At 40.7% G+C, this 12165-nt stretch overlaps 1 protein-coding gene across 1 annotated transcript in view; it reads right to left on the minus strand.

Moving 5' to 3' along the window:
* Window positions 1–12165, minus strand: part of ERGIC1 (endoplasmic reticulum-golgi intermediate compartment 1) — a 60887-nt gene that overhangs the window by 46392 nt on the left and 2330 nt on the right. The window lies entirely within an intron of this gene.

A 12165-nucleotide genomic window follows, 5' to 3' on the forward strand; every position in this document is an offset into this window, starting at 1 on the left:
CACACTAACTTTTAAGACACTCATTCTTCCAAAAAAAAAAGGTGTTTTTTGTCAAAAGAAGATAAAGCACTCTATTTGTTAATCATACCATTGTTGGGTTTTTTTTCAGATGGACAGAAAAAACTCTGCCCCACGGTGCATTTCTAGAAATGTATATTCATTCAAAACAACAACCTCGGACTGCTTTTGATGAAAACTACATACACTGTGGAAGGTACACAAAGACTAAGGCAGCTGCAAACATAACCTTGGACAGTCAAGCCTATGCAGGTATCCATTTCATCTTCTGCAAGAATCATCTTGAGGCAGCTCTGTCTGATAACAGGTTAGAAAACACCTAGTGTCTTACCTTCTTTGAGAGCATCTACCATTTAGACATTCTAAATAAATTCATTTTTAGGCCACATCCTTCTGAATTACACCAGACTCTTTAATTACTTCATGTAGACATCAGTGAATCCAGCCAACTATTTCTATTCAGCTGCAATTCAGAGACGAATAATTCTTAACTTTGAGGAGGATTAATTTTCCGTGGAGACAAGGATATAACCTTGGGATTTGTCACTCTACACACTTTTATTCTTCTTCCTACCATTTCCTATTTGCCTCCTCGAACATTTCTGTTTTACTGCTGTATCACAGACATATGATTCAAAGATCAGAGATGGCTGGTTCAGTCACCTTTACTTGGTTCCCCACAGGAGCTATAGATATGATGCACAGACAGACAACCAGCTCTTCCCACAAGATTTGTATAGCTGTATCTATTTTTAATTTTGTCATTTCACAAGAGAAGAGGTGCATTAGCAGTTCAGGAAACCAAGGCGAGTGTGAAGTGCGGAGAGAAGAACGAGCAACCTCAACCCCACCTCAGGAAATACGTTTAAGTGCACATGAGCTGGAAGAGCTCTAGAAAGTTTTCAACCAGTCTGCAGTACGAGCTACCGCACAACTTACTTTCCTCATATTACTGCTTCTACCACCTCTGGAAGGAGCATCCCCAGAGAGAGAAGAGTTTATGGACTATGATTCATTCAATACCTGCTGCTATCAAGGCTTTTAGCAGATATACCACTTATAGTTGAGAATCCAGCAATTCGCTTTGCATAAAACGGTTTATCATTTATAAGGAGGACATGGCAAGCAAGAAGAAACTCAGTCATGATAAATCTAAGTTGGATTAAGTCCATCTGACATTCAAAGACAACTGTGCACAAATACACTCCATTTTCTCCCTCCAGGAAAACTTCAGTGGAGGCTGGTGTTACAAAGGGGAGATCAGCATTTAGTCACCACATCTGTCTCAGAAGCTTCCTTCTGCCCCCCAAAATCAGTGTAGCTTGGAGGCAGAAGGGGAAAAAAAGAAAAAAAAGAGGCCATATTGGATATCTTCTATGTGAATTCATGGAATCAAAAGGAAGCTATGAAGAGACTGTTGTCAGAGCAAGATCATTCAGGCTGGAGACTAATGGCAAAAGGGAAACACCCTTCCTTTAATACCCAGTGGTATTTCTAGAGAAACCTTCCCACCAAAGGCATGCTGTTTTGTGTCAAGGAGCATTTATATCTTTGTGATCTGCTGACTGTTTAGGCAAAAAGACATCCATAACCTAACCAAAGTTAACAATCAGAAGTACAAAGTGCATAAGAGAAAACCTGCCTCCCCAACACCTCAAGGTACCGCAGGGTCTGTGTTCACCGACATGTTTTAGAGGTTTCATGAAGAAAGGCAGCGAAAGAGCTGACTTACAGAGAGCACCCACTGAAACTCCCAGTAACTAGCGCTCTCCATACTCCACAACACAAATACGAAGTAAAACAGATTCTTAGGCTGTAACTACTAGACTAAGAATGGAAGAAATTGCTACCCCAGGACTTTATCTCTCAGTGCTTCTTTAATTGAGACAGATATAAAAAAAAAATAATAAAAAATTTACAAGGTGCTGGAAAAACTAAGAGAAACTAGGAAGGCATATGAAATACTCCAGTGCTACCAGAAGAACAAAGGATTTTAAACCAAAAAAATCAAATCACTTAGCTAAGAGCTTACAAAAAAGGCTGTTTAACAGGCAGCAACTGTTCCTCTGTTTCCTTGGGTCACTGCTCTCAAATAATGGCTTTGGGACAATTCATTCCCACTTTGTCAACAAAGCTGCCTTAACAGCCTTTGAGGCTGGGCAGTAGGAGCAGGTCAACCACACCAACCCAACAGCACAAGCCACCAGGAACTCAGCCGTGGGTAGCTTTTAACGTCTTCAGAGGCCATTTAACTCTAAATAAAACCAAGCAGGCTTATACATACGCACTCCACGAGACGCAGACAGGTACCTCTGACACAAAGCGTACCCTTCTGTCTTTGTTCCTTCCTACGGAGCACATCAGCCACTCGCAGTAAGATCCTTAAAAGCAAAGCTGTTACTTCTGTATAATGGATAAATCTAAAAACACCCATTTAGTTTTCAATGCGACTGTTCAAGCCGAGGGAAATGTAAAGGTAGAACAAACAGCACAGCTGAGTCACGTTTGCACGTTTTGATTAACAAAGGACCATCTACTTAAAAAATAAAATCCCAGGCACCTGTTTGAAGTCTTTGCGGAGACTTTTATTGTTTGCAGTTAAAACCATACCTAGAACTACTGTGACCAGGGCCAGACAAAAAGATTAACCTCTTTACTTGTTAAATTGATTTTATTCAACAGTAACAGCAGGCTGACTCCTAGGGTATGCAGAGATGGCCTGAAAGACCAGTTACCCCATTCCATGTGCCTAATGACAGAATATGTGAAATAATCAAAACAGTAAAGAAGATGGCCCTGGAGAACAGCTAGTATCTGGGACAACGATGATAAAGGAACAAGTGGGGCAAGACTCCCCTCTGCCTAGTGACCCAGGAGGGGTTGGACATCATCAGACTCCCCTGGGAGAGAGGAGAGGAATGAGCAGATGGCTGGACAGGGGACACAGGAGACTACTCAGTAATTTTGTTGACTGGATTTTGTACCCCAGGTGTTTGAAAGCTGCTACCAAGAAAAAAAAAAAAGTCAGACCTGGTCTGACTAGCAGTTTGGAGCAAGCCCCTGAACTAGGAAAGCATGGGCTTGAGAGAAGATGCATCCTCTAAGTAAGAGGGCTGGAGAGAGGGAAGCTATCTCAACACCATGTTCCCTCCAAAGTAATGTCAGAATGCAAGAGGGTCTGTTTCTCTCAGGGACACTGGAAAGAGCATTAAAATCAAATGACAAGATTTACAGAGTAGAAGTTCTATCAGAACTAATTCCCTTGGATTATTTTGTTTTGCTTTTAATTGGGGAAACATCAAGAACAGCATGTCTTTTTAAGTAAAACCTCTCTTACTCTAAAAAAGCAGTGACTTCCAACTCCCTATGCATTTTCAACTTCTTATGGTCCTTGTTGTACTTGTTCTGGACAAAAATCCAGAATTTTGTTCCATAGATCTATCAAAGAAAGAAGAATTTCTACACACCAGTAAATTCACCCTAAAACAGTCCAAAGGAAGTAGAGGTCCCTTATTCTAACAGTTTCCTCCATACATGCGTAGGAAGCACTATTTTTTTCTACTGTTATGGAGAAATATTAATTCAAGATTTCATTCTGAAATAATTTCTTTAGATCATGCTGCTTTTCTCCCCAACCAAAGGCAAGTGTGTGCTCTGACAACTCTGCAAGAACACTTAGGTCCCACATAGTCCAGCACAGATAAAAAGTAGTAACTCCTCTTGCAACAAAGTAGGTGAAATCTGTTTTACAGAGTGGGAAAACAATGGCAAGAAGTCAGCATCAGGGGAAGAAAATAGGAACTACTGACTCTGAGCACTTAATTTTGCCATTGTTAATCCTTTGCTTAAATGAAATTTCTATGTTTCCTGTCTGCTGGCAGACGAGAACATGATGTGCAGAGAGCAGCTCAGGACAGCTTCTGGGACAGCCACGCTGCGATCCTGCAGATGGGATGCAGCAGTGGGAGCCAACAGACCTGGATTTTGTTCCGCTCCCAGCACTGACTCACTGAGTAATTTCTGTTCCAGTCAATTACATCCTTCTTCTTCAGCTTCATTTTGCAGAGTGGCACCTGGTGACATTTGCCCACATTTCATCAAGCATGTTGAAATCTACAGATGCAAAACTCTGCAAAAACATGAAGTATTACTGAACAAAGCTCCAACTTCTTTGAAGGTCTGTACAAGGGAAGCGCCAGCAAGATGTGCCTATGAAAACAAACTGGATGTGCACTGCAAGACCTAAGCCCTCAATCAGTAACAGGGTTGTGCCTGGAGTGCATGTTTATGAACAATCTTGATCAGGAATGGTTTTGTGAATTGGGACACAAATTTTGAAGCCTGTGGAAAGTAAAATACGTGATCCTGTTAATCTAAGTTTCACACGGAAAGTAAACATTGAATACACAGCTACCAAGCTTGGCTCTGAATGTGAGTTCAAGATGCAAATACATATTCAAAGCAGGACTAATAAACCGATACTCGTAAATACCAAGCAGTTATTAACACATTTTGTAAGATTAACACCTGCGTAACAGCAGATAATATACAAACATCATTAAGTAATCAGCTAGTCCTCATTTACACACAATAGGGTATTAACACACATACTGCAGAAGTTCAGCTTTAATGGACAAACTCTCAAGGCTTCACAATTACATTGCAAACTGTTTAATCCTGAACTACTTTGAGCAAGCTCTGATATGTGAGGGACTGGACAAGGAGGTGGAGTGGCTAATGTACTTTTAAACTAGCTTATCTGTCCTGCAAGCAGATGAACACCGGAATTTTCAAATTCTGTATGACTGATTTTTCATTCACATCACACCAGTTTTCAAAGCATGACCCTCCAAATAATATTTTTTTGGAACTGCTGACTCTCCACGCTTTTAAGCCCAGGAGTGAAATGCAGGAATAGGTTTGCTTGCCAGCCAGCTCCTCCCTCTTAATTCTAGTTCCAAGAACAGAATGAAACTAACAGAGGAAGTTTCTGAAACAAGGAGGAGTACTGAGAACAAGAAAACAAGGTTAGCCAGGAGGACTGTCATTCATTATATAATCCAGCCTTTGGGTAAGTGGACATTTAGGGAAAGGGGCTGAGACAATGTCGGAGGCGTCAGCCTCTGCAGCATTATGTCATCTGGTCTGCTAGTTACTTAGCAGATACAGGATTTGTATAGGAAAAAAACCCAAACCCATTTATTTCTAGGACAAAAGACTAAGAATCCTCACAACACTTGCAGAAAGAGGGCACAAAACATGAATACATTCTGCTCCCGTTTAAACTGATCTCCTTCCAAGGAGCTAGTTCTCCTGTTTTCTCCCTTCTGCCAGCCTCCCCAACTCCTTTGTGCTGTCCTGCATAATACCTTTTTGTCAACCATGTTCTAAATTTTGTGCTCTTATTCTTTCAGTGCGTAAGAAGCTTCTTCTCTATTGCCCAGGAATACACAGCAATTGTTAGTGCTGAAATACGCTGCAAGTACAAACTATTTTAGGTGGCGCTGAAGAATGGAAGAAAGGAAGTGGTACAACACATTTTTCTCAACATAAAATGTTAGGCTCAAACACATTTCAAAGGTAATTAGGAGGAGGAACGTATAATCTGAGATACTCAATGGTGGAGTCTTGCCAGCAAGCATTTTATTTCCTTTTAGGCAGCAAAGCAGGTGTCAAAATGAAGGATGGAAGAGAAATGTATTTTTAATAAAGTGAGCAAACTATACTCTGCTTCATCAAAACATGAGAAAAGTGTCATGAAGAAAAAATGTTCAAGTAAGGGGACTGGTATTTAAAGGGATCCAGCCCTTTGCTGGACTGAAAGCAAGAGCGACTGTACTTTTGAGTGGTAGTACCATATTCTGGAAATCAGAAAGAGAGAATGGAGGCAGAGAGAACAGCGAACAGGATTAAACATATATGGCTGCTCCTCAAACTACATAAATTGTGCAGATACTTAAATGTCGTAAGTAAACTGCAACCCTTCCTGTCCCAGAGCCTTCAATCTCCTTAAACTCAGAGATTCTGGCTCTTGCAAGTCCCCAGTGCATCCCAGCACCTCCCACCGTTGCATCCCCCAGACACTTTCTCCAGTGCCGTCCCTTATCCATTTCCTCCTTTGTGAGCCCCCCGTCCTCAACATCTCTCCCTTTCCCAATTCAAGACCTGCCAGCTCAAGGTTCCTCTACCTCCTGCCATGTTCCTCCAGCTCCATCTCACTGCCTACAGCTGCTGGTTCCCGTTATGCTGCTGCTACTGGCCTCAGTAGTCAGCTTCTCAGCCCTCTCCACAGATACAAAGTCCTGATCTCTAGCAGACACTTAAGAAAATTCAAACTAGGACTGTGATTTCCAAGAAATTACCTACACACAGCTCAGAGCAAAACCAAGACATATGGAAAAAAAAGAGCTGTACCATAGTCTTTCCCATCACTTCTAGGAATCACAAAACATTAAGACTCTGTTGCTGCCTTGTACTGCTGAACACATTGAAACAAGATCTGGTAAGATTAATTTAGCATCACAACCATGCAAATTTTATTTGTGGATGTTGCTTTCTGAAAGATTTAAGTCCCAGCTGCACTAGGACAGCACACAAATCAGATATTTGTACAAAACAGCATGAACAAATGTAACATGTGGAGAAGAAAAAAAAAAAGGCGGGGGGGAGGAAATAGCTCCATCTTCGTAAGACTTCCTTCAAAAGCCCACAGGCCAATCCATACCAACTGCATGACAGAGAGATTTCTCCATATCAGTAAGGGAAACTCCTAGACATCTGCTAGGCTCACCATCTCATGCTGGACCAGGCCAAGAAAACCACTCCAAGAAAAAACTGTTCAGCTACTGCTCCGTGAAGTGAGAGAACAAAGTAAGGTCCCCTTGAAACAATCAGGAACTGAGCCTCAGAAAGGGATTGCTACTTGTCTGAAGCCAAAAAGAGTTAAGACTAGCAGAACCCTGACTTGAGACAGTAGACAATTGTGTTCACTGCTGTATGTACACACAACACAAAGTCTTCCTCCTCCAAAGCAATTTCTATAGGACAAAAGCCATTCTTAATAGACAAGATTTAGGGGCAAACCCCATATCCTTTCCCAGACCATCCAGCTCAGGGATTCAAATACATTGTACTTTTTCAGTACCTAGCCTAATAATATGAATAAACCTGCAGTGACCAGCTCCGATTCTCCTACTTATATTCCAATCTAAGGAGATGGGAATTTCTGTATGTGCTTCTACAACTCTGTCCTATTTTTTAGTTGCATATAACTGTATTACCTACAAGCAAGTGCAACTCAAATGTATCATCTGGCTTAAGTTCCTGGTTTTGACTCAGTTTCCAAGAAACATCCATAGGGATGCTACCCCACTACAAAAACATGACTGATACAGACTCAAGATAGAGCTACAACTTTTAGTTGGGGACCAGGTTTACCAGTGTTTGCTAGTCCAGATATAACTTGTTATAATGCAGCAGCCAGATTCAGATTTCAATTCAGTAGGGTCACATTTGATTTAGAGTGGTGTGGAAACAAGTCAGGCTCCAAGACTTCACCTTTATCCGAAAACACAGAGTCATATTTACATTACTGACTGTATGGGTGTTTTAGCAGGCTCTCCAACCTTGTTTTAGTCACAGAGACAGTGGTCTACAGAAATGGACAGCAATTAGGGAGGCAAGTGATCTGCCTTAGGATATGACTGTTAAATAAATACTAAGCAACCACGATTGCCTGAAATCCTGTTAGTAGTAATACTAACCTGTATTATGCTTGTCTATATTAACATAGAGTTTTGAAGGCTCTTCTATTAAATGCCAATCTTTTTGGCTTCTCTGGATTAAACTAGATCTGTCTCATTTGGAAACATCCTTAAAAAAACAAACAAAAACCCAAACTTCCAAACACACACAATTCAAATGCAGCCAATAGCACTGGCTGTCTAATTGCAGTCCCTACTTGTATGTGTGTGTGTCTCCCATGATCACTACTAACATACTCCAACGTTTCACCATAAGGAAGATTTTGTAGATTGTGGCAAAATTGTGGTTAATGATTTTCTGGCAGAACAAGTTTTCCATTTTGGGGGCAGCTGGCTCAGTACAAGAATACCTAGACAACACTTCAGGGCTTGTGCTTTGATAGAAGTCAAAAACCCAAGATGATTCCACTATTTCTTCTTTCACTGCAACACTATTTGTTTCTCACCACCTCTACCATTTGAATTACATGTTTAAAAAATACACATGCACACTTCAAAATACAAGTTCAACAACTTCCACGGCTTCTCACTCCACACTGGTGATATTGCTTCAACTCTGTTTACAGTGTGATTCAGCCATTTTCACAGCAATGAATTATGATGGCATGAAGAAAGCATCTGTGTCATCAATGAGAGAACAAAGGAGGACAGTTAAAGTTCAGAAGGAACAATACAGAACTTTCCTACAAAGCCAGACTTGATTCTTTTGTACTTACTCAGGAAAAGTTTTCTACTCCAATTATATTTTAAGAGAACTAATGTATTAAGGAGACTTAGGAAGAAATATTTACACACGTGCACACTATGCATAATCAGTTATTTGTAGCATAAACACCAATAGACTCTGTCTGTACAACTCTGCTTGCCCATCTGGCTGCTGTGACTGCAGAATAATTTCTCAGGTGCCCTCAAAGGGCTATTGTTGAAACAAAGTTAGTCATGGTACTGCCTGGCACCAAAATCAACTTTGGTAATTACATAAGGTGGCAGCAATACCACTTGGAAGGCTTGTTTACCAGCGACATTGCACAATGTGAAATGGAACATGCTTGCCAGACGTGGCTGCAGTTCAAGATGAAAATATGCTTGCAGAGTTACCAGGTGCTCTGAAGCCGTCAGCTATTGCTTCAGTAGCTAGAGAGAAAATGTGCAGGTCCCTGCAAAGTGTAGAGAGGCAACTATCTAGCCAACACAGAACAGTGTTACAGCCACTAGTTATAAATGTAGATAGGCATTAATTTAGGAAGCGATGGCTACCAGCTCAATCACATACAGGATTCAAGATTTTGAACAAAATCATTGTACAAGTGTCATGTCTATGGCTGTGGAAGTGAGTGTGACTATGCATAGCTTAGTACAGTGCACATGCAAACCCTTCTGATACGCCATTGCTACCCACAAACCCGTAGGCACAACTCATCTAATCAGGAGAAGCCGTACCAGCCAGCCTTAGGTGTTTATTCTTCTCTCTTGTCCTCCCTGCCAACACACCTACCTGCTGCTATCATCACCGTGCACCTTCTCCAGGAAAGGTACTGTGAGCTCATTTGTTAAAGTAAGTTCAGCGAGTAGTTTTGCCAAATGAACTAGTGTGTGTTAATGCAGCTAGTTAAACAGTGTGCTGGGAGAGAGCAAGCAGGTGGATGAAGTACTGAGTACCACGATCCGATGAGAAACACAGAGCTGGTTGAGACTCCAAATTCAAACTACTGAGCAAATATGTACATTTCCACTAGATATTTATTAGGCAGTGCCAAAACATCACATAGTGACCATTTCTGCTTAGCAATTGGCAAATACTCAAACACAGGCCAAACAAATCCCATACAAGTTTAAGTGAGATTTGAGGGGTTAGAGAAAGATTTTAAGTCATGACCCTTACAAACCTGCTGAAAGAAAAATGGTAGGATTGCAAAAGACAGCTTTGTTCCTTCTTTCCTTAAGCCTGAAGACTAAAATAAAGCTACTTTCCTTGGGCTCACAAGTGAATAAGAAATTGTTGTCCAAGGGGTTCGGAAAAGATTTTTCTCCTTAGACTTCAAATTGCCTACAATCACACAGTTTGCCCTCACTAATCCGGTCAGGAATCGAAGATGGACAAACAGACCTCCCTGATGTTGCTGAAGCAGTCTGTATCACCAGCTTTGCAACTGTGCCAGGTCAGATGTCTTGAGCATCAGTTTGCCTATTAGCCATCACAACTCTTAGCTCTACATTAAAACCAAACATACTGCCTCTCCTAAAAGCACTAAGCTTGGAAGTGTGTCAGCTTCAGTCAAGACTGGACAATTTGATTTAAAAAGGACATATAGGAACCAAAGCAAAGACCTGCTTGTGTCCCAAAACAACAACAATATTGTTTATATCTGAATTAAATACCCATATAAAAAGTATAATTTATCACAGATGTGCCAAAGAACAGGTGACTGTGGGGGCCTGTTGTACTGTGCAGATAGAATAATAGTCTTTACCGCAAAGAACTTCCACTCTAAATCAGCATTTAAATCTAAATCCCTTCTAAGCCTGGCTCCTTTCCCATGACCTCCAAAATCCAGGTCTAACATACTGTTACCTCATTCAGGTTATCAAGTTGTAAAAAAAAACCAACAAAAAACAACCAAAAAAACCCATAATGAAAACATCATGATGATTAATCATGGGAAATAAATTCCGAATTTCTAAGTTAAATATAAAAATAAGGATTCATGGATATTGGCTGCTCTATGCCAAAAAAAGTAGCCAGGGCACAACTGAGAATTGCCCACAACTAGAACAAAAACTTGATTTCAGAGCAGTCTATTTTAGTTTTTCTCAGTCTAATCAGTTAAAGGTACCGAAATACTTCAGAAGTTTCAGTATCTGCTATAAAGCCATCAGTAATTCTTTCATGCAAATAGGTAGATGCCAAGAAAAGCCAACAGATTCAAGAGAACTTGCAGCAATGTCTCCCTCTACCCTGTCCACGTCCAGTGTACAGGAGACACTTCATTTTTACTTCTGTAATTCTCAACACCAGAGCAGTCTAAAGTCCAGCGCTGGCATTCGCTGCTGAAGCTAAGCTTCCCTGCTAACCGGATCACACAACATGTGAGAAACCTTCCTGCCCACAATCACCATTCAAGATGACCCAGGCTTACGGTTTAATCTAAATATGACTTTAACCATCCACAGATGCTGCAAGTACGCAGGTGACACTGGGTCTTAAAGGCTTGAGGGGGAAATACCCTTTCAGCTCCAGCGACGTAACTCAAAATCAGCCATCAAATAGGCATGAAGCTGCTTTGCTGACACATGTTCTAACAAACCATGGGGAGAAGCAAAAGGAAAAATCTGTGCCTCTCTTGCAGCCAAATAGGTTTTAAAAAATAAGAAGAACCAGGCCTTCAGGAAATACAAACTGATTTAGTAGTTCTGTAGGAGGGCTGGTATCTCGTGACATGCATTGAACAGACCTGTACTGAAGGCTCCAATCTGGAAGCTGAAAACTTGGTTCCTTACCAACATCACAGCAGGACTGTAGAGATTAGCACAAATGAAATGCTTTGAAAAATGAAAAGCATTAGGTAAGTACTAAGTACTATTAAAACTCTAAAGATACTCGGGACAGAATAATTATTATTCACTTGAAATTAATTTACTGTGAAAATATTATTTTATTTATAAATTAAATGCATTTTATATTACCAAGGGGAACCATTGATAAGCCAAGAAAACAAAAGTCCTACAGGAAAAAAAAGTACAGTACAAAAAAGTACAAGTAACAAAACAAGCTACTTCCATATCTGATACCAACCAATATGCCTCAGACTCTGACCCATGGGGATAACTTCCAAGAAACGTGTTTAAACACTTTGGGTTCTTCAGTCTGGCCAAATATGAACCCATAAGTCTAGGAGACAGGAAAGAGATTTAGCCACATGTACAAAAATGCTTTCTTTAACTTTTAGTTGGTAAAGAATAGGGACTTTTTTGGTCACGGGCTGTTTTCATTACTTGTCATTTGTGTCTCTACCTTCTCCGGACAAGACTGTGGCAACCTATTCCTCCTAGAGCTATTTTGTGTGGAAACAGAGCTCAAGTCCCAAACTTCTAGCTGGTCTACTGTGCCACTCTCTACAACTCATGTTAGCTGTCAATGTCCTGCCACTCTAAAATATCAAACCCAAAAGCTTTAAGTGAGGGGAGGATACAACAAAAAATGAACTTGTCTTCCTAAATGCTCTAGCAGAGCAGTTATGGAGAGCGATTTCTTCAAATGCATTAGCAACACAGACCTGTGAAATCTGTGGCCTCCAGAAGAACACAACACCTTTCTACTTGGAACCTCTGAATTTTGTACTCTAGAAGATATGTAGGGGCAATTTTTAAAGTTTCTTAACAATCC

The sequence above is a fragment of the Grus americana genome, chromosome 14, assembly GCF_028858705.1.
Source record: "Grus americana isolate bGruAme1 chromosome 14, bGruAme1.mat, whole genome shotgun sequence".
Lineage (NCBI taxonomy): Eukaryota > Metazoa > Chordata > Aves > Gruiformes > Gruidae > Grus > Grus americana.